The sequence below is a fragment of the Mus musculus genome, chromosome 2, assembly GCF_000001635.26.
Source record: "Mus musculus strain C57BL/6J chromosome 2, GRCm38.p6 C57BL/6J".
NCBI classification, from domain to species: Eukaryota; Metazoa; Chordata; class Mammalia; order Rodentia; family Muridae; genus Mus; species Mus musculus.
Window position 1 is genome coordinate 44904169 of NC_000068.7, and position 23903 is coordinate 44928071.

At 38.9% G+C, this 23903-nt stretch overlaps 1 protein-coding gene across 8 annotated transcripts in view; it reads right to left on the reverse strand.

The window, feature by feature from the left end:
• The window catches only part of Gtdc1 (glycosyltransferase-like domain containing 1), a 363306-nt gene extending 339757 nt beyond the window's left edge, over window positions 1-23549 (reverse strand). For 3 of the 8 annotated variants that reach the window (NR_156430.1, NR_156429.1, NM_001362987.1), the window contains exon 1: window positions 22974-23068. The gene's annotated coding sequence lies outside the window, so the exon portion shown is untranslated. Of the gene's footprint in view, window positions 1-16342; window positions 16636-22973; window positions 23132-23436 lie in introns of those variants that run through there. The other 5 variants (XR_003952196.1, XM_030250118.1, XR_003952199.1 and 2 more) reach the window with 4 other exon arrangements.
• Between the last annotated feature and the right edge of the window lie 354 nt (window positions 23550-23903).

The following is a 23903-nucleotide window of genomic DNA, read 5'->3' on the forward strand; positions in this document are numbered from 1 at the left end:
AATATTTCCTTACTCTTTGATAAGTGGAGTTGTCTCCTTTATAACATTCTTTTGAGATCTAAAGTTTTTGATTCTGATTAAAGTCACATTATTTATTTTTCTTGCATTGTAACTTTGAGATAGGTATCCTGTAATAAAAATGAACCCAAGGAAAAGACAGATCTCCTCCTAGCTTTCTTTCAAAAGTTTTAGTTTTACTTCTTAAACTTCAATTTATAATCCACTTAACATTAATTTTTATTTGCAATGCATTAAGAGAGAACTGACATTTTATATTTTATTTTATTTTTATTATTTTATTTTAGACAGTATCTCAGTATATAGCACAGGCTAGACCCCAACTTATTCTTCTCCTGCCTTAACTTTCCTAGTCCTGGGATCACAGGCTCACTGAGCAAACTTCTATACTCTCAGAACTCTAACATAAAAGAATGTGAGTTTGAGACTAGTCTGGGCTGCATAAGTTTCTTAACCAATCAGAGCTACCCAGTGAGAGCCTGTCAAAAATAAAAACATGATAGTATCCAAAACTTTAGAACTTTAGTGAAGATCTCAAAGCCAGATTAACCACCCGCAGATGGACTTGAAAACCACATAGATTCAGGAACTCAAATTGGACACCACTAGAGCAAGTGGCCAAGGCCAAGACTCCACACATCATCAACCCAACCTACTGGCTGATCTGGGACTGCTTGGAGTCCAATCCTAGATTCAAACTGGAACTTACAATAGAAGATTCCAGAGCCAGATAACCCTACTGCCCAGCAATCAGCCACCCACTGCTGGACTCAGGGACCAAATGGAGGCCACAATTGGAGTCAGAGATCTCCAGAACCAATCCCCGCCCCTTACCTTCCTACTCATCACCACCTGAGCCCTAGTCAGCCACCTCACTCACTGAACCAACAGTGCATAACAGGGACCTGGAACCCCAGAGTGACCCTAAGGCTGAAAAACAGCCATCATTCAGCTAATTCCACAACCTAATGAGGTAACAGCAAAGACCTATCCAAAAAAAAAAAAAAGGCAAAACCAGATGTCCACAGTAAGAAACACCACAAATAACCTAGCTCCAGATGTCTAGATCCCAACACAAAAACACAAACATTGTGGATAGCCAAGACAACACCGCCATCATAATATTCTGAGAAAGTAAACTTAGCTGATATACAAGACAAAGACCTCAAAAGAGGATTGTAAATACACTGAGTGCAAAGAGGATATGAATAAATGTCTGAATGAAAACCACAAAATCACAGTTGAATAAAATAATAAAAAGAATCCAAGATACGAAAATAGAATTTAATAAGGACATAGAATCTCAGGAGAAAGGCCAAACTGAAATGAAACTTGACATGAAAAGCTCAGGATGTCAAACAAAAAGCTTGGAGGAAAGCCTCAGCAGCAGACTGCATGAAGTGCAAGACAAGCACATCTTAAAGACAAGGAGGAAGAAACACATCACTCAATCAAAGAAAACGTTAAATCTAAAAACATCCTCAAGAATAAACATCCAAAGACCATGGGACATTAATGAACAGACCAAACCTACAAATAATAGGTATAGAACAGTGGTTTTCAACCCCCATTGAAACAGTGGGTCATGATCCCTCTGAAGTTAAGTGACTTTTTACAGGGGTTACCTAAGACCATCAGAAAATACAGATATTTACATGTAAGAGTCAAAACAGTCGCAAAAATAATTATTAAGTAACAATGAAAAGTATTTATGGTTAGGGTGACCACAACATGAGGAAGTGTATTAAAGGGTCACATCATTAGGAAGGATAAGAACCACTGGTATAGAAGAAAAGGAAACCAAGGTCAATAGCACAGAAAATATTTTCAACAATTCATATAGGAACAATTCCCGAAACTGAAGAGATGACTATCAAGGTACAAGAGGGATACAGAACACCAAACAGACAGGACCAAGACCAAAAAAATAAACTCCCCACAACACATAATCAAAACACAAATGTACAAGACAAAGAAAGGATATTAAAAGCAACAAGGGAAAAAGATCAAGTCACGTAGAAAGACACACCAGAAAAATACTTGGCTTTTCAATGAAGACTTTAAAAACCATAAGAGCCTGAAAGTCCATAAAGATCAGAGACCAACCCAGAGTATCACCCTCAGCAAAACTATCAATGATAATCGAAGGAGAAAGAAAACTGTTTCATGACAGAAATATACTTAAGGAAATCATGTCCACTAAGCCTGCTCTATAGAAGTTACTAGAAGGAATACATCAGCCTGAGGGGAAGATTAAACACAATCAAGAAGACACAAGAAATATATAATCCCAGAACAGATAACCAAAAGACGCCAAAGAAAACAAAAAATAAAATAAAATAAAATAAAATAAAATAACAGGAATTAGTAAACACTGTTCAAAAATAAATCTCAACATTAAAGGTCTCAATTTATTATTAAAAAAATAAACCAATTAAATTTTAAAAAAATTCAAAGGAGGTGGAGGTCTTCTGTTATATGACAAAATAGACACCAAACCAAAACTAGTCAAAAGAGATAGGGAAGGGACACTTCATAATCATTGAAGAAAAAAATCTACAAAGAGGATATTACAATTCTAAACATCTATATACCAAACACAGTGGCACTTAACTTTATGGAGGAAGGGAGGGAGGGAGGAAGGGAGGGAGGGAGGGAGGGAGGGAGGGAGGGAGGGAGGGAGGGAGGGAAGGAGGGAGGAAGGGAGGGAAGGAGGCAGGGAAGGAGGGAGGGAGGGAAACACTATTTGATCAAAAATCACGGCCTGACACTATTACTGAGGCTATGAAATGCTCACAGAAAGGGATCTAGCATGTCTGCCCTCCAAAAGACCCAACAAGCAGCTAAATAAGTCAGATTCAGTTATTTGCACCCAACCAATGGACAGAAGCAGCAGACCCCTGTTGTTGAATTAGAGAAGGCTGAAAGAAGCTGAAGTGAAGGGTGATTCTGTAGGAGAACCAGCAGTCTTAATTCATCTAGATCCCTGAGATCTTTCAAACACTGGGCCACCAAACAGACAACATATGTCAACTGACATGAGCTCCCCAACACACATACAGTAGATGACTGCCAGGTCTGTCTGTGTTCATTCAGAAATGATGCACTTAACCCTCAAGAGACTGGAGACCCCAGGGAGATTAGGGATTGTGGGAAGCCACATGTGCCGTTGTAGGGTGGTGCTGGCTACCTTTGGCCACCACGCATACATAGGCAGTAAAGTTTTTTGCCAAGAGGAGGTTTTGAGAATTAACCAATCAGATGAGAGACAAGTTAACCAATCAGATGAGAGACAAGTTAACCAATCAGATGAGAGACAAATTAACCAATCAGATGAGAGACAAATTAACCAATCAGATGTAGGCATGCAAATGAGGTGGTAAGCATAACCCATGCATAACCAATCCGGATGTGAGACACACCTCTCCTAGGCCTATATAAGCAGCACCAGTTCTGGGCTTGGGGTCTCTTCACCTCTGCAATCAAGCTCTCCCAATAAACGTGTGCAGAAGGATCTTGTTGTAGCGTCGTTCTTGCTGGCGAGTCAGGCGCGCCCAAGAAGGGATCAGGTGGGGTAGGGTGTGGGGGCATCCACATGGAGATGGGGTGGGGTGGAGAGGAGGTGTAGGATGTGGAGCAGTTGGAGGGTAGATGGAGAGGGGTGGGGAATGGAATATGGAGTGTAAAACATGAATTACAAATAAATGCATGCTTCATTCAAGAACCATAAAGCCACTGTGGAAGGAGAAGCACAAGTGGCCATTAGCATTACCAATCCCAACAGCTACTTCACAGAGAAGGAAATGAAAAAGACAGCGCATGCACATGCTTTATCTGCATTTAAATAAAGCAAAAAGAAAAAGAAAAGAAAACCCGCAAGGATGGAAAATGAGAAGGGAGGGGGAGGGGCAGGGGAGGAAGGGGAAGGGGAAGGGGAGGAAGGGGAAGGGGAGGAAGGGGAAGGGGAGGAAGGGGAAGGGGAGGAAGGGAAGGGGAAGGGGAGGAAGGGAAGGGGAAGGGGAGGAAGGGGAAGAAGGGGAAGGGGATCAGATGGGAACACTGGCTATAATCTCAGGCCTTGGGAGGCTAAGGCAGAATTGCTGTGATTTCCAGGCCTGCTAGACTAAACCGTGAGTTACAGTCCCGCGCTAGCCAGAGCTACAGGATAAGGCTCAGTCTCAATTTAAGACCATAAACCATGAACAAATGTCAGGGGAAAAAAATACTTTATACTACTTATGGAAATTAGTAAATCAAATCCACTATGGAACCATAAGGAACTTGATCAAAAAGCAAAAAGTAGGGTAATTACTCCCTTGGCACCCCTCTCACTCTCAGGAGCTTTTCTCACTTTCCTTTAATAAAGCTACAATTTGCTATAACAACAACAACAATAGAACTAATATATTATTTGTTCTGCATGTTAAAATACCTGACAAAAATAACTTAAGAGTTTATTCTGCTTCCCAGTTCAAGGTCACAGTTCATCATGGAGGGAAGTAGGAGCAGCAGAAAGGTCATAGCAAGGAGTGTGAAAAAAATGGTTATACTGCATCTATCAAGAAGGAGAAAGTATTTCTATACTTTCTCCTTTCCATGCACTCTAGAACCCCATACCATGGTACTGTCCACATTTAGGGTGACTGTTTCCATCTCATTTAGCTAAATTAGAAATACTTTCATAGAAACATGGCATAATGGTGCACACCTTTAATCCTAGCACTCTTATGAGGTAAAGGCAGGCAGATCTCTGTGAGTTCTTTGAGGCCAGCCTGGTCTACTCTGTAAGTTCCAGGACAGCCAGAGCTACATAGTGAGACCATGTCTCCAACCACACACACCCTAAAAAAAGGCTTTATAGGCAGGTCCAGAAGTTTGCTTGTACAATTATCTAAATTCTAGCAACTTGATAATATTAACAATCACAAGTCTATCCCTGGTCAATCTGACATGAAGCTTTCAAGCAGTATCTTCTACTCCTTGTCTCTATAGGCATGAGCCATCTCATAATGCAAAATACATTCAAACTAACTTCAAAAGTCCCCATAAGTGTTAAGTACAGAGTCTCTACTCTGGCCCAGGCTGTGTCCCCCTTGCTCAATCCAAAAATAATGTATATACTCAAATATACAACAGCAAACATTCCTATGCCCAAAAAGAATAGAACAGAGCATAGAAGGTCCAGATTAGAGCCAGAACTGGAGATCCTCATAATAACCAGGCTAAGAAAGACAAGTATATCATGCTTTCTCTCACATCCTGAATCAAAATGAGTGGCGCACAAAGGGAAGCATTTAGAAATAAGAGAGGATCAGTGGGAAGAGAATTAAGTATAGATAATTAGATAATGGATACAAGCAAAGTACTTTACATACATATCTGAAAACATAACTGTATTCATTACCTTCTTTAATATGTCTGAGTATATGCTCACATAAATTTATATGTACTACCTGTGTGCAAGCATCTCCAGAGGCCAGGAAAAAAGCTTCAGGTCCCCCTGGAACTGTAGTTACAAATGGTTGTGAGCCATCAGGTGAGTATTAGGAACCAAACCCAGGTCCTCTGCAAAAGTAGTAAGCCACTCACACTAAGCCGTCTGTCTAGCTCCTTCTGAAAGTCGTTCATGTTTATAAATAATACTCACTAATAAAAGAATCAGATTCCTTTTTAAAACCTTATGGAATTATGGTTACTGTTTTTTTAACTAACCACTAAAAATTATGTGTATGTGTATACTTGTGTGTATGTGTTTAACTTTTATAAAATATTCCATACTTGAATTTAATATATCAAGGACTCAGCACCAAGACCAATGGATTGTGTGTGCTGTAATTTACCAAACTCCATACAAGTCTGCTGGGCACTTCAATGTGAACTGCTAAGGTATACATTTACTATACTAATATGAACAGACATATTCCTGAAACTATATATATTTAAAATGACAACTAGCATCAAGATACTCATTTTTATTCTAGGGCAGTTTAATAAAAAGAAAAAATAAAAGAATTACTTGTCATTAAACTAACTGTACTGCCTAATACTTCTTAGGACAATATGTAAAAATTGTTTTAAAGTAGCTTCTCTATATTTTAGTGTTTCAAATCAAAGAGAATTCCTAGTCTGTTTTCTGTTGTGATAAAACACCAAGCAAAAACAACTTGAGGAGAAAAGGGTTTAACTTAACAAGTTACAGTCCATCATTACGGAAAGCAATGACAGGAACTCAAGCAGGAACCTGGAGCTAGGAATGGAAGCAGAGACCACAAAAGAATGTTGTTTACTGGCTTGGCTCCATGGCCTGCTCAGCTTGCTTTCTTATATAACCCAGGGATGGCATCTCTCATAAAAGGCTAGGCCATTCCACATCAATCATTAATCAAAAAACAAAACAACAAAACAAACAAACAAAAAACCCACATAGATAGGCATACCATAGGCCAATCTGACAAAAATTCCTCCAAAGAGTAGGTTACCTCTTCCCAGGTGCCTACTTTTAGTCAAGGCAGCAAAAACTAACCAGCAAAGAGAAGAACAGGCATTGTAAATAGACTGAGAACTTTAATCTTGATGCTTATATCATCCACATTTTTTAAGGGAGTAGTATTTCCAACTAGATAAAGCACACTTTATCTAAATGGAAGACTTTAGGCATTAACAAACAAATACACAAATGATATATAAAACTTGTTATTAAACCATGGGTGTACATCCTTAACTAATGGTCACAAGAGTTTTCTAAGCTTTTAGCCATCCCACGTGGACCAGCATTACCCCTTCCTGGCTATACTCAATCCATCTATACCCACTTTCATGCTTTTGTCTATCCCTCATGCTAAAATACAAGACCTTGTCTCCCACTTCATCTGTTCTCCTTCAAACATCCATTTTAAAAGTGGTCTTCTCCGTATGGTGGATCCTGAACCTGGTATATGGTGTATACCATTCTTTCCCATTGCAATAGCCCTGGCATATAACCATGGCACACCTATCTCATTCTGCTACAGGTGAACTTCCACTATTTATACTGAAGCAGATGCTCCCTAAAGACAAAAATGTCACAACCATCTTTGCCTTCCATAAATGCCTAGTGAAATGTCTCCCTTATTCTGTTCTAAGTGCTCACTAACACTTTGCTTAACAAAACAAAAATCTTATTAAACCAGGAAATTAATCAACTGAACCAAATGGAGTACATGCTTTTATTTTCTTTTGCTGGTTCTTTCAACATAGTGCTTTCATTCAAGTACATTTTCTACACCATCTCTTTTGGAGTTCATCCAATTCAGAGCTTACAATGTGCATCCATTTCTATAATGGCTCATTATCACACTCTTGTATAGGCATTTTCCGTCATAGAATGACCTACAAGTGAGGCTAAACAATACTATACTAATACCAAAGACAATTCAGTAACTGCTGCGTTCTGAAGTTCAGATACACTACTTACAACTGTATCATCACTGCTTCTGAAAGTGATTCCAACATCATTCTATACCAACAAGGTGTCACTCGTGGTAAAAGCTCTTAAATCTTAAAATTTACTCATAGTGCAGGCTGGTTTCTTTTATTTCTTTACTTACCAATCATCATACCAAAAAAATATCTTTACACAAATACATCACTAGCTATAAAGGATCTTGCTTCCCACTTGAAAGCTACACGGATGTACTATTTTGCTTCTAACATCTTGTCGGGAACTTAAGACACTACTACTTTAAAGGCTATAGACTGATGTGAAAATAATTTATGTACAGGATCTTAATATCTGGTTTGAGAGAAGTACAGTGAACAAACTCTACCAAAAGTCAGTCAGACTTTTTTATTATGATTATTAAATACATGACAGAAATTAAAAGGAAGAAAGATTGATTTGGCTTTACAGTTTCAGAGGTCTCAACCCATGATCAAACTAGGCCTAAAGTTTTTGTTAATGAGGTAGTGAGGATGGGGATATATATAAAACTAGAGTCTACATAAATAAATATTTATGTATTTTTCTGAATTATTACATCTTGAGAAGGATTTACATTAAAAGAAAAATTAACAACCATAATCTCCAATGCTTAACTCACTGTCCCTTACACCGGGCTCAAAAGACCACCACAGGCTTCCTAATTTGAACTTACTATCAATGTAAAATTCACATCTCTTATTAAATGTCTCTTATCTATAAGATAAAGAGGTAGTTGCCGGGAGCTGTTGGCGCACGCCTTTAATCCCAGCACTTGGGAGGCAGAGGCAGGCGGATTTCTGAGTTAGAGGCCAGCCTGGTCTACAGAGTGAGTTCCAGGACAGCCAGGGCTATACAGAGAAACCCTGTCTCTAAAAAACAAAACAAAACAAAAACAGAGGTAGTTCTTGCTTTTAAAACACACATACAGGATTGTGAAATGGCAGATTTAAAAAGTGACAGTTTTCAAAATACTAAAAACAGCAATCCAAAATCCAACCCAGTCAGTTCAATTATGTGCAATTTATACACAACAAAGCCTCAAACCTTTGAGGTGCTGGATTAAAACATGTCTAAGAACATCCTCCTTCCAGATTCAGAGGAGTTTAAAGTATTCAAATGATACAGCACACGTGGCTTCCAGCAACAAGCGCTGCTTCAGTGAAAGAAAAAAAAAAAATCTATGAGATCAACCAAATCAATTACACCTAAAGCTATGATACAAATGCAATTTCTAATCAAATGTGTGAATTAACTGTGTGTGTAACCTCTCCAAATCTTATTATTAGAAGGATGGACATGTGAATTGCACCCTACTCTGACCATGGCAGTGCACACTGACAACTGAATCATGTATGTTCTGAATACAGATTTCAAAGTAAAAGTAAGCAAAGTGTTTTGTTTGAGGGTGGAATATACACATTATAGAACATGTATGTTTTATAACTAAAGTTATCAGAGTTTCTGTTGAATGCTAAAGGGAGAAAATGATGATACTTTACTCCGGGGAAAGTGAGTAACTTTTAGAGAGCACACTCGTCCTGTTTCCCAGTACTAGTTTCAAACACTCAACTAGTAATATGTGATATATACTAAATGCAGAGACTCGGCTAAACATTGATCTTATTAACAATACATTGACAGTCCAACTTTCTTACAATATATTGCAATTCAATAGGTCTTTTTAAAGATACTCTTTTTAAACAGTTTATTCCAAGTCATACCTGAGAGTTAAATCATTTCAAGTAAATTCAGTTAAAGGGTCTGCAAGACTTTATGACTACAACTACTCTAGGCTCACACACGCAGTACAGGAAGGATCTCTAGTTAGTAGGTATGAGTCTACTTGAGACTTTATTGACATTTTTCTTTCATTGAAAATAGATTTCTTGGGGGCTGGAGAGATTGCTCAGTTAAGAGCCCTGACTCTTCTTCCAGAGGTTCTGAGTTCAATTCCCAGCAACGACATGGTGGCTCACAACCATCTGTAATAGAATCTGATACCTTCACACACATAAAATAAATAAGTCTTAAAAAAAAAGATTAAAAAAAATAAAATAGATTTCTTCTCTTATACTATATTCTGATTACAATCTCTCCCTCCTTCCATCAACACCTATACCCTGTCGGTCTCTCCCTAGAAAGCAATCATGGATCTAAAGAATAAAATAATAATAATAATAATAATAATAATAATAATAATAATAATAATAGTAATAATAACAACAACTGTAATAAGATAAAGCAAAGACAAACAAATGGTGACCAAACAAAAAATCGGAAAAAAAAGAACCAAAGAAAAACTGTAAGAAGTACTTATAGATGCTGAGACACATTCACATATACAGGAATCCCATAATAATACAAAACTAGAAGCCATAATATATACAGAAAGGACCTATAAGGTTTAAAAAAATGCCTGTCAAACTTTTATGAAATAAAGAACCTCCAAATATATCACTAACTTCTCTTTGTGTTAGCTAGCTACTGCTGGGCAAGAGGCCTGTCCTTGAGAGTGGTCTGTATTCCCAGTGATACACTATTGGAGAAAAGTAGTTTTCATTTGCTAGTGGCTATCAAATGGAGATAGCTTCAGGGTTACAGATGGGGGCATGTGTCCACTTCTCTCTGGGCTGGGACTCCATTTGGCCCAGACCCATGCCAGCCCTGCCTGTGCATGCTGCCACAGTTCAGAGATATTTTCATAGAAAACTTCTAAGTAGCTTTTTGCAAATACAAATATACTTTAATCACATGACAACACACTCTCAAGAATCCCAAGTAAAATTCACATGAGAAAATTAGAGTGATTATTGGAGAACAGACAGCATCTTTAAGAAATGGTGCTGGAGACACTGTAGGGTCACATTCAGAAGAACAAAATCAGATCTGCATCTATCACCCTGACAACAATTACACCCATGTGAAACCTCCAACACTAAAACCTAAAACTGCTTAAAAAAAATACCACACAACATGGTCAGTTTCCTACAAAATTTGGGTGTAGGGCAGACCTCTCTGAATAGGAATCCATTTACTGAGGAATTGACAGAGCGGAGGGTGACTCATGCAACTAAACAGCTTCTGTACAGATAAGGAAATGATCAATTGAGTGAAGAGGAATGGAAGATAATTTCTTTGCTATTTATCTGTCAAAGGATTAATATACAAAATATACAAAAAACTCAAAACCCATTTTTTAGGAAAACAAATGACCCAACTAAAAAGTGGGTTAGGCATCTCAACAGAAGAAATAAAAGTACTAAGAAACACCTCAAAAAGGGTTAGCAATTAGAAAAATGCAAATTAAAACAACTTTGAGATCTCAGCCAGTCAGAACTGCTAAGGTCAAGAAACAACTAACAACAAACACTGGTGTGGCCATGGAAAGGAGGCACCCTCATTCACTGTTGATGGAAATGTGAAGTGGTGTAGTTGCTCTAGAAGTCAATCTAGAGGATCCTCAAAAACTAAAACAATCACCATATGACCCAGTATGTCACTCTTCAGCATATATCACAGGCTCTGACAACCATTCACAGACATCACTTTTGCTAGACCAGCATAATTCCTTACTACATTCTAAATGGAATCCTTCTGTGACAGGTAAATGTAGCTACCACCCCTCATCAAAGACACCTCATTAAAGCACATGGAAAGCCACTACTGGACGCAATGTAAATGCATGACTTGCCCACACAGAGCCAGTCCTGCAAAAGAGGGGCTGGGAGGATTTTAAGAGCCAGAACACTAGGAAGTCTGCTGTGAAACAGTCTCTTCTAAACATGGCTGCAGAAACAAGACCCAAACAATGACAATACCAATAAACATGCTAACATGAAAGAGGAAAATTTTCAATAGGTCTGTCCATCCCCAAGACAAAAAACTACATGGCAACAAATGACTGCTAAGAGAGGGAGAGTTAGCCTCTCCAAGGGATGAACCCCAATTGATTAGTCAACACAAAGTGGTCATCCCTGACACCATACACACAAAAGAACACAAACAGGCTCAGTAGGTTGTACTTATGTATTTGTGCATATATGTATGTGTGTGTGTGTGTGTATATACACATATGTATATGTATATACACACACATATGTTCGTAACAATAATAATCAAAGAACAAGAGCCTATTAATTTGAGAGTGGGGAAGCCATAGTAGAGGTTAGAGGGAAGAGATCTGGAAGAGTCTGAAAGGTTAACAGAAAAGGGAGAAGTAATACAATTATATTTCTATTTAAAATGTATATAAAAAAGAAAAGCATTATTATAGTGCTTAAACTAACCTAGTCTAATAAACAGCTGTCATTCTTCATTGCATTTCCCTTTAGAATTCAACCCTAAAAAGTAATAACTATGTAAGTTTCATGAATGAAAACAGTATCTTTAAAGTCAGATACCACAGCAATTGCTACATATCATCATGGAATGAAAATGTAGTTTACATTCCACAAATAAAGATCAAATTTACTTCAACTAAACTAACCACCACTACCCATTTTTTTTTTCAGTTTTATTTTTATGTAGCCATAAAGTTTTTGGACTCAGATGACTTAATGCTATTCTTGTGCCACACTCTCAGCTAGTCATCCCAAGGATATGGCAAACTTCTCTTTCACCATCTTTGTCTAACAGTGCATCATTGGCCCCAGCAGGCAGCTCACCCAGACAATTTCTGTAATGGATTTTGGCTGCCTCTGCACAGTAGGTGACAACTCTTGTCAAGTTTCCAGTCTGCCTCATAACTGAATGATTAGAACCTGCTGCAGATGTCACATCTAAATACTTAAATGGATTTTTATCATTAGTGTCACCTACAAGACATTATCACTAACAGCATTGTCCTAGAGAACATCTATTTCAGTACTGCCAAGCTTGCTTCATCATAACTGATAAAACACTTCCTAAAACAGAGTCAGCAAGCTGGAACACAAAAGTAAAATCAGCACTGCTACCTGTTCTTAAATAGGTATAACCTAAAGTGGGTTTTATATTTTCAAAGAACTAGGAAACATTATTTTATATTCTGTTACATGTGAAAATAACATGGAGTCAGATTTCAGTCTCCATAAATAATGCCTACTAAACAATGGTCATTGTTCCTTCACTACTTCTCTACAGCACACTGGAGTATTAGCCACAAAACACACCAGCCCAAAATACATACACTCTGGGTCCTTTAAAGAGAAAAGTCTACCAACACCTAAAGAAGCGTTTGGTGTAGAAACTGTGATGCCAAGGGTGTACTGTATCAATAACCAATCAACTGTTTCCCTGTCTCACTTCCCATCCACTCAGTATCTCCCTCCAATATAGACAGCTACACTCCCTTTGTTCTTCCCCTTGGCGCAGGTTTGCCTTAGTCAAAGGACCTTGAGCAGGAACAAACAAACAGCTCAGCTCCAAGTCTCCAATACTCGCCTCTTCCACGCCCAAAGCTCTCCTAGTTCTGGACTTCTACTCTGCACCAAGTATAATGGAGGTCTCTCCTATTTTCAGAGCTGAACAACATTTTCTGACATTACTATGCATGCTGACTATCACTTCCACCATGCTCTAACAACCACTCCACTCCGACATGTGAGTGTCTTTGGGCACCTTTATAACCTTAATATTTCAACTTCTCCCAGTCTCAGGGACTCCTCTTAACTACTTCTCCTTGACTCTTCAAACTTTTGGCCTAGGAGCCCAGCCCTTACGAATTGCCTGCTCTTCCGTTCTTCAGCATAGTTCAAACAAACACCAAATATAAGAGGATAACAAAATCAAAATCTATACATATTGGTGTCTTTCTCACCTAAGAATATTCACCTTGGAACATACTACATTTCCTTTTTTCTCTCCAGTACTGATAGTTGATCCAAGTTTCTATGGCTGCTTCATCCAAATGCTATATTATCCGCCTACCAAGGAAGCCCAGATTATCTGTATCTCTTTGAGCATAAACTCATATCAAAGCTCACAATGACACCAAGGGTATCAGGAAAGAAGAGGTTAACTGACACTACTATTAACTCAACTTAAAGTAGTTACTTGGCTGGCACCAACTTTAAAAATATATATCTTTGAAGACATGCAAAAACCTATTTCTAAAGTGACACAAAAGTCCAATAATAGGGAGCCTTAAAATTAAGACGATAAACTAGTTACATGTAGCCCATATTTAAAGAAATCCTGAAAAGACTAAATATTTAAGATGCCATTCATTGACTTTTTTTTTTTTTTTTTTTTTTTTTTTTGGTTTTTCGAGACAGGGTTTCTCTGTATAGCCCTGGCTGTCCTGGAACTCACTTTGTAGACCAGGCTGGCCTCTAACTCAGAAATCCGCCTGCCTCTGCCTCCCCAGTGCTGGGATTAAAGGCATGCGCCACCACGCCCAGCCTCATTGACTTTAATTTTAAAAAAAGTTCTCAAATTTCTTAGTGTCTAAACTCCTTTTGTATTCTTAAAAATTGTTAGATCACTACAAAATACTTTATGCATTAAAATTATCAGAATGTTTGTATTTGAAAGTAAGATACTATTTGTTAAATCATTATAAACCTAATAAGATATGTAATATTTAAAATAAATTTTGTATCTTGTAAAAACACTTTTCAAAATATAAAAGCTTAATAAGAAAATAATACTGTTATAGGTTTTGCAAATATCATTGTGTTTACCTTATGAGAAGACAAGTGTATTCTCATATCCGCTTCTACACTGATTCTGCTGTGAAATATAGTTTTGACTAAGCTATGTGAAAAAATGGCTTCACAAACAGGAAGGAAAATGTTAATACAAATAATCTATTTATATAATAATAGATAATCTTTATGATACTATACCAAAACTTAGCACCCTAGGAGTTTCTTAAGGGTTAGATATAATGCAGATCCTAACACAGGCACTTGTTGTATTATTTTACTTGCTTTTTGAAAGGATCTTTCACCCTTACTTGTAAAGGCGACTCATTTTAAAACTATTGGCTTACTGATACAAATCTTCTCATAATTCAATACATAGCAGCAAACCTTCATTAGTATCACTGTGTTGCCAGAAGAATTTTTCAAATATTGAAAAGCTGATAAGGACACAGCAAGAAACAAAGGTTTTCTAAAATTCAATTTTCATATACAAATTTAGGTTTTTATTTTGGGGGACAAACCTTAACAGTTGTTACCCTTAAAGTGACAGACCCGCTTCTTTATTTTCAAGAAAACGGCTGACAGGTGACTAAGCCTAAATCATCATAGTTTCTTTTCTAGTCATTCTTTAAAGTAGAAGTGGTAGTTCATATTTAAAAAAAAAAAAAAAAAAAAAAAAACAATGTGGCTAGCTTTACTGATAACTCAGAAAAAAAGAACAAGGGCTTTTTTCCCTTTAGACAAGCAATCTATACTGCATATAAGTCAGAAGTGCCTTTTGCATCCTTCTAATTTCATCTCAGGAAACATTCAAAGAAAGACTCAAGTTAAAATTGTAAAAACTCATCCTTACTTCTCCCTCAAGTACCTCCTGAAGTAAAGATGGCTGGATATTTGATGTTTTCAGTGTTTTTAAATGCATGTCACATGAGACATATACAATTACTAGTATATCATGGCATCACTGGCATTTAATTTCTATGAAGATGTCCACAGATTTACACATTCTTGTTTTTAAACCACAAGATAAATGTCAGGTCAAAAAGGCAAGAAGTTTTATTACTACCATAATAGTCTTAATTCTGTGTGCCCCACCTGTTAACAAGTAGCTATAACATATTCTGAGAAATACTATCTCTTTTTGTTTGCTTGCTTGTTAGTTTGTTTCCCAAGACACAGTTTCTCTGTGTAGCCCTAGCTGTCCTGGAACTAACTCCATAGACAAGACTGGCCTTGAACTCCAAGACTCGCTGCTCTCTCTCCCTCTAAATGCCAGGCTTAAAGGCCTGACTCACACTGCCCAGCTTGAGAACCACTAGTTTAAGCAAACACAGAAAGCTATAAATGATTAGGGACATCTCCAAATCTATAGTAAATATCCCTATACAACTGGCAGACCAAGTATCTGCATTTATAATTTTGCTTTTAATTCAAAATGCTCTCATGTGTTCTGGAACTTAGTAGTAATACAAATAACAGCAATCAGCACTGAGTCTGCGTATATAAACATTATCTCATTTAATCCTCTAGAAACCCAGACGAGAAGCAGAGGAAGTTGTTTGTTCAAGATCACATAAACAGCTGCTAATATACCTTAGATTCAGACATATCCAATGCAAATATAACATGAAGTCTTGATATCTTTACTATACATGAATACTTGTGGCAAGGTGAAAGCAAGTTGGAGATCATATATCTCAAGCTAGGGAACAGAAATTATGAGCCCAGTTGCCTCATGTTCCCCCAGTACTCTTTAATACATTGTAATATTAGGCCCTACCTTTCTAAGAGTCCCTGCAAATAGCATCACTTTAGAAAGCAAGCCCTTTAAGGGACATCCAAACCATAAGAATAGTATATTCTGCCCCTCCATACCACATACCAGTATATTATGTGTACATAAACAGACTGAACCAGATCTCTATTTGAAAAGAGTAACTGTTTTAGTTAATTAGGTACATCTTCTATTTAAAATAGCATATAAACTAAATAATGTATTAATTCATACTATTTAAATATGATCATAAATTAATACATCAAAGATTATTTTAAGTACCACATGATATCATCTCCATTTCAAACATGAGGAAACTGAAGTTCATACATGTTTAAATACCTACCTTCCTCCCAAGATCTATTGCTTATATTGTACAAAAATCAAAATCAGTCTCAACTGACTCCTAAGCCCAGAATCTTTGCTCATAATGCAGATCTATTAAAGAAAGTCTCAATGACTCACCAATTACTCACAAAGTTGATACAGCACTTGCTGATACCACATTCTTCCCAAAACAATCAAGATATGACTCAACTTGCATCTTAAAAATCAACAAATGAAGAAGTACATGTTGATAATAGGTATGTTCTCACATGCTTCAAGTAAAGGAGATCATCTAAAGGCAATGTCAGAGAGCAAAGTCCACTGACTTACGCAATGCTAGGGCACATCAGTGTGAACTGTTTACATTTAAAGAAGAAGCAGCTTAGAAGGTAATGTCATCACAGATACTGAGGCCATCTACAAGTTACACAATAGCTTTCAAAGCCTCAAGTACCCAAAACCTACGTCATCTGCAACAGAAATCATTTTTCCTAAACGCCAACCAATCAGAAAAATGTTAGAATCAACAAAGGTCAGGAGTCATGCCCTGAGGCTTGTTTCTATTTTAAGCATTTACACTACAAAATAGCTGTTAAAGAGTTAGATTAAAGGTTTACCCAGTTCAATCTGCTTGTTGGAAACGGAACTTTTAAAAGGTATAGGCATCTGTGGATTAGAGAGGAATGTGGTTTAATTCTAATCAAATCATAGTCTGAATCCACATGCGTTTTTGAGGAAGCTAACAAAATGAAAAGCTCTGGGATATCACTAAAACAGAAGGCAGTATAGGCCAGAGATAAACGAGTACTAATGTCACAGAACACCATTCCAGATTTGGGGGAAAAGATATTTAAAAACAAAACAAAACAAAACAAACAAACAAACAAAACCTATACCTCAACACTACTTCCTCCCATCAATGAATCAATGATTTCTATTGTGGCCAAAAGAACCACAATGCAGTAATACAAAAGCGAATGAAAAACATAAAGGGGGTGAAGATTGAGGTCATATATCTTTTAGCATGCATCATTTAAAGTAAGACTTCCCCCACTTATCTGAATCAGTTTTACATACTTCATTTCATTCAGATAATTGAAGTTTTCCTTTAGAGTTGTAAAATGTTTACCTCAACATAATTAGTAAATTGTCCACTTAAAGACACCACTACAGAAACTGCCATCTTCCCCTTCTACACGTACACACGGACTCAACTACCATTAAGTGTATGAGATTTTGGCTTTTGTGGAAAATTTAGCTCAAATATCCTCTTTAAAAAATTAGTACAAGAAACCCTCTAAGAAAAGTTATGGTCATTACCTTTTTAATACTGAGTGTTTGCATTACTTGTTAAAGACATGGCAATTTGAGAGTTCAATATATGACTGCTGTTCTAAAACCAAATTAAAGGTTTAGACTACTAAAGAGTTTGATGACTTCCCTCAATACAATAACTAGAATTGTATGGAGAACAAAATCAAAGAGGTCTCTCTTTTTATAGGCAGTAATTTAAGGGCCTTGTAATGAGAATTTAGTCTTTAGTATATAATTACTAATGAACAAAAATGGGGTCATTAAACTCACTTCTTTATAGTGCCATAAAATTTCTATGTGTAAGAAATATAAAATAATATATACATATTCATCAAACTGCAAGTACACTGAAATGTGCAGTGCCTTATAATTCAGCATCATGAGATTTTTGTACCTTAAGTAAATGTCTCTAAGATGACTGAAATCATTTTTCATATGGATGTTTATAATGTGTAAAATACAAAACCTCCAAGTACTAACATTGGCAATAGAATCTTTAAACTTCTTAAATGTATTATAAATTTTCTATGAACACTGTCCCCCAGCACTAATACAGAACTTACTATTAGAATGGATGTATATTTAACCAATATTAATAACTCGTTATAGAGATATCCACTCTCACTCCTAAGGTATACACAGTCTACAAAACAGGAAATGACCATATTACAGAAATGTATAATGAACACCTTATCAAAAGAAAGCCTTATCAAAATGGAAAAACCATAGGGCAGAAAGTCAAACACTTGAAAATAGTTAGCCACCCCTCAAAATGGACAAGATAATTTAAACCTAACTAGAGGCTAGCCAGGACGGGGTTCTAAGTCATGACTGGATAAATCCTGGCTATCCTAGAGCTTCTGATGCATATGAAAAGCTGAACCTCAAAGATGTTACAAATGGTGACAGCTCAAGAATCTACATTTCAGTATCAAGGGCAGTGCAAGGATCTGAATCTAGAAGATAGAGTCACACGCAGCATCCTGATTCAGCCAATACTATCTGCAGATAAAAACAGGCCTCAGTTCCCTATGCAGAGAAGGGAGGTCCTGACCAATCAGTTCCTGGTGCTTAAGCAAAGAGAATGTTCTAGTTCCACAAGGGTTCCCAAAAGGAAGGAAGGGAGGAGGGAGTGGGAGGGAGGAAGGTTGGTTGGGTCCTCAGTCACAAAAGAAATCTTGATTACTTTTTTAGACAAATATTCAAAAAAAATGTATCATTTGTTCAAATAGCTTAAATGCCACAAGGAGGGGAAACATGTGTTCCTACAAACTCTTATCTCATTCTATATCCTAAATTCTTCATTAACTTTATTGAAATATCTGAGCATTTCTTATATACTTTTGAGATGTCATACATTTGTAAAGCTCCTAATGAGAAATGTGTTTAAAAATAAACTCTCAGATGCACACAGAGTACATGCCAAGGGTATATATAGCATAATACCATACTTCTGTGAAGAATAGGTGATCAAGGTACAACTCTGACTTGCACCAAAAGAGATTCTAGGGAGCAAGGAAGTGGGGAACGGATTCACCCTGATCTGAAAGTAGATAGTCCAGGAAGACTGGGGCATACTGCATGGATAGATGCAAGATGACAGCTTCATAGAAGTAAGTCCGTTTCTACTATAAGCTTGCTTTGATAACAGTCTCAGTAGGAAAAAAAATGAGTGTAGTTCAAAGACAGTATCACTGTAAAGGTTAAGATCTGGCACTTCACATCTTCAAATAGTGATCATTCTGTAGAACTGGCCTGCTATGTATGAATTTGCTAGGTCCAACTCTACCAGCTTCTCAATGGAAAAAGTAACTGTACGTTGAAAAAGAAACCGAGAAATGTTTCTTATTTTGTTTTGCTTTCATACATAAACACGTTATTTTGATCTACTAAAAAAAAAAATACCATAAGTATAACGATAAAAGAGAAGACTTCACTGTATTTTAGAACCATTGCCAACATAAAGCACACTACAACATTAAAATACAATTCTAGGACAGCTTGACAAAGTAGTCAAAACTTCCAAATCATGTTATTTATGCATTCTACGGGCTGAAGAATACATCCGTATAAAGTGAAACCAAAACTTCAAAATATGGCCTATGGTAGCAATTAGAGGCTGCTGAATCCATGGCTATCATACTTTGCTCCAGTAGAAATTTCACATTACTCTAGTATGAAGGAGGTATTCTATCATTAAATTTATATAACTGTACACTGAAAATTTTCAGTGACATTAAAGAACAAAATTAATGCTTCCTTTCCCAATTTTCTAAAATATTATATACCTTGGTATTCTTTCAGTACTGGTTCAACACAAAGAAAAAAATTAGTAATTTTAATTTTACTAAAATCATAATTTTGTATTTCCTGGCATTCACCTGGCAGAAGACCAAAACATTTACAGAGTATCTGTCCACTGCACTTGACACTAGCCATACAGATGAAAAACATATGGCCATCTTTCGAAAAACACCTACCAAAAAAAGACACAGAAGCAACAAATATTTAGTAAATCTACACCATCGTGCTGTGGGGGATGTAAAAAAAATCCCAACCCACCCAAACAAGGACCTCAGGGTTCCTGCATTCTAGGATTCTCTTTTAAATTGGATCTCTCCATCCGAATATCATACATACTATAACTCTAAAACTTTTGGTATACCAATCTTCTGAGACTCATAGACTACCAGATTCGAGAATATGAATGACAGGGACAGACCTGATCTATCAGTTACAAATGTGAGACCTCTGACCTACAGTTTGTCCTGTCTACAAAATGTTCTAAGATAATGGTGACACAAATTGAGGGAGTAGCCAACCAATGACTGGTCCAGCATGAGATTCATGAGAAGAGAGGGAGCCCACCACTCAGCCAACCGGGAGGGCCAGGACTCAGTGGCTGGATAGCACAGAGACCTATGATAGAACCAAACACAGTGGCAAAAATAAAATAAAATAAACCAATGAAAGGATTCCTAATGATATTCTGCTACACTCATAGACTGGTGCCTAGCCCAATTCTCAGCAGAGACCCACAGCCAAACAAAAGCTGCAGAAGGAGAAGGGGAAGGACTCTAGGATACCACAAGATAACCCACAGAATCAACTAACCTGGGCTCACAGGAGCTCACAAAGACTGAACCATCAACCAGGGAGCTTGCATGGGTCTGCCCTAGGCCCTCTGCATACATGTTACAGTTGTATGGCTGGGTCTTCTTATGAGACTCCTAACAGTGAGAGCAAGGCTTTCTTTAAATCTTTTGCCTGCTTTTGAGACCATTTTCCTCCTACTGAGCTGCCCTGCCCAGCCTTAATATGAGGAGAGATTCTTAGTCTTACTCCACATGTCTTGTTTGGTTGATATTCATAAGAGGCCTGCTGTTTTCTGAAGAGCAATGGAGGAGGAGTGGCGGAGAAGGGACTAGAAGGTGCGGAGGGATGAGAATCTGTGGTAGGGATGTAATAATATCTGAGAAAAGAATATATTTTTAATTTTTTAAACTGTGTATTCCTTTGACAGAAAACCCCAGCTCAGTTCCCAGAATCTACATAACCCCAAATCCAGGGCATCTGTCACCTCTGGCTTCCACAGACACCTGCACTCACATGTGAATACACACACACAATTTTTTTTTAATTAAACATGTTTTTTAAAGAATATGACTAATAAAATTAATAAAAACTAATAAAACCCTGGCATGGTAGAAAGTGGGAGCATGAGGATAAGGAGTTCAAAACCAGCCTCAACTATATAATAAATTTCTGACCCTAAGCTATATAAGAACCTGTTTCCTAAAAATAAAACCTGAAAATGACTAAATTCAAATTTTTAAACTAAAATAGAAAGAAATGCTTCAACTTAAGAGATAGATGTAAGAATAGTTGGCCAACTGCAAGTAATTGTATCACTTGTATCTGATTCGTCAAAATTAGAAATTATTCTTCCATGATCTGAAAGGGAGGCTAAAAAAGAAAGTCAGTGATTACTTGGCAGGTTTTAAGATACCATAATCAAGAGAGAAAGAAGCAGAGGTCAGGAAAGCATTTTACTTTCTCAGTGGGCTGGGGAGTTGGTCAAATCAGGATCAAGTTTGGTACAAGAGTGTCTATCAGAAGGGTCCATCTAGTAAATCCTTAATAAAGGCAAGTAGTTCTGTTAGTTCCTTCTAAATCTCTGGAAAATGTAAAATAGTGAAGCTGAATAACACTGCTGAGGTCCCTCACCAACAGAGAGTCCTATTAGTCTAGGATTTATAAGGTAAAACTGTCAGCATGATTTCAGAACAGAAGTAAAGACACTGTGTTGCTATAAAGTGTATTCGTAGGTATGGTTTAAGTTTGTCGGAGTATCCTGATTCAAAATGTGTTTCCCCAATCCTCAATATTAAACTGTTTCATTAAATACAGAACAAGACCCTAAGGACAACAGTGTATAATTCTTCTCAGTTGAAGCTGAGAATCTATTTCACATCAAAACCTGGAATGTACTAATGAAAATTCAGTATCTCACTGGGTATGTGGGTTCCAACATGAAACTCTTGTCACTGATAAAGCTTAAGGTAAACGGGTTAATAAGACACAATAAAATGGCTCTGTTGAGTTATACTGCCTTTTCCCCCACAGCAGTTCCTTTACCTAACCACTACAGTAAGCTTTAAAGTCAACTTCAGGGGTGCTAAGTCACGCAAGCTGGGCACAGAGGGGACGATGATCCTCAGCGTGGAGAACGATCGCCTTCAATTCACGTTTTCCATTTCCTTAACTGTGATACAGATGGGAGGGAAAATGTAAGCCCTTTCCTTTGAACTTCCCAGGGCCTCAAGGCACTAACTTTAAGAATTATTTCAAAGCTTATCCAATGAGGGGTAGTTCTACGACTGTAAAAGTTGCACGAGCCCCGCGAAGTGGGAATTGGGGTGCAGACGCTGCCTATCGCGAGATCGAGGGTTAAACTGATTTATTAATGCAACTTTGCTGTCGTTCGGTTAGTTGTAAAGACTTATTAACTCCAAGAGCCCTTCCTCGCTTTAGAAAGCCCCGTCAGGCGGGATCCTGCGGAAACATCAGGCCTATGCCGAATCCTCTAATGAGGGGCCGCGAGGTGTTGGGTCTCGCCGCCTGAGGTGGATCCCGAGTAGGAAAGCGCAGGCCAGGCCTTGCTGCGCGGGAGCCATGGCACGATGTCCCAGTGTCCGCCTGGACTCTGCCCTTCCCAAGCTCCGCGCTAGGGAAAAGCATCGCCCGGGGCCACAGCGCGGCCGGGCAGAGCAGGAGGCCGCGCGTGCGCCCGGGAAGCGCGGCCCCGGCTCCGCCCTCCTCCCCCTCCGCTCCTCGCGGCCGCCGCCCCACTGGGAACTCCGCGCGGCGCGGCCCCGCGAGGCGGGCGCCGGGAGGGAGGGGCCGCGCTCCCCGCCTCCCGCGGCCAGCGCAGCTCCCAGCCAAGGCGACTCACCTCCTCCTCCTCCTCCTCCTCTCCTCCTCCTCCTCCACGGCTCCCTCCAGGCCACCGACAGCCCAGCTGGCGACGCGCTGACGCCGAGCCCCTCCCCCGCGGCCGCCACCGAGGCCGCAGCCCCTCCCCGCTGCGGCTGCCGCGGCCTTGGGGCGCGTCAGGCGCCGGCCCCGCCCTCGCCCCGCCCCTCCCCGCCCACAAGCCTGAGGCTCCGCCCCCGGACGGCGGCCTCCACGCCTAGTCGGTGACTCAGAGGACGCGCGGTGCTGGGCGAACTCTCCACGGTGGCGCGGCTCCTCACACCTGCTCTCCGCCCACGGGCCCCGCGTACGCTTTCCAGTCAGGCCAGCGCCCCCGCCGCCCCTTCGGCTTTTCCGTACTCTCTCTCACTCCTCTGGTCGCTGCCTCCGCTCGCTCGCGCTGCGGCCTTCTCTTCCCCTGAGAGGTCTGGGGGCTGACTCACCGGCTCGCACGTTCTCAGGCAGGTGGCTAGCCGGCACCTGTAGTCCCCTTCCCTGTCCTTCCGGGCGCGCCTAAGCCTCGGGGACCCCGCAAGGCGAGTGCACACCCTCCTGCAGGTATTGGTCAGCACGCCCCGCTTTCCCCCCCCCCCCCCTCGGAATTCTTGCGGGACCTCTCCTAGCCGATGCTGGCGTTTCCTGTACTTAACTTATATGCAGCCTTTTGGCTGTCGAGACTATACGTATTACAGATGCATCTTAGAGTATTAATAATAACATATCTGCGGTCCCCACAAGAGCAGCTACAGAGCAATTAAAAGTCAGAAAGAATCCAAGAAAGTCTAAATGGTTTCTATTAAAAATAGGAATTTATCTCCCTTACATTTCTGTGAGTCTGAATTAGTGATTTCGTATTTGGGATCACGTTGTGGATTAAATGATTCATGCAAAGACAGAACATGCAACGGTA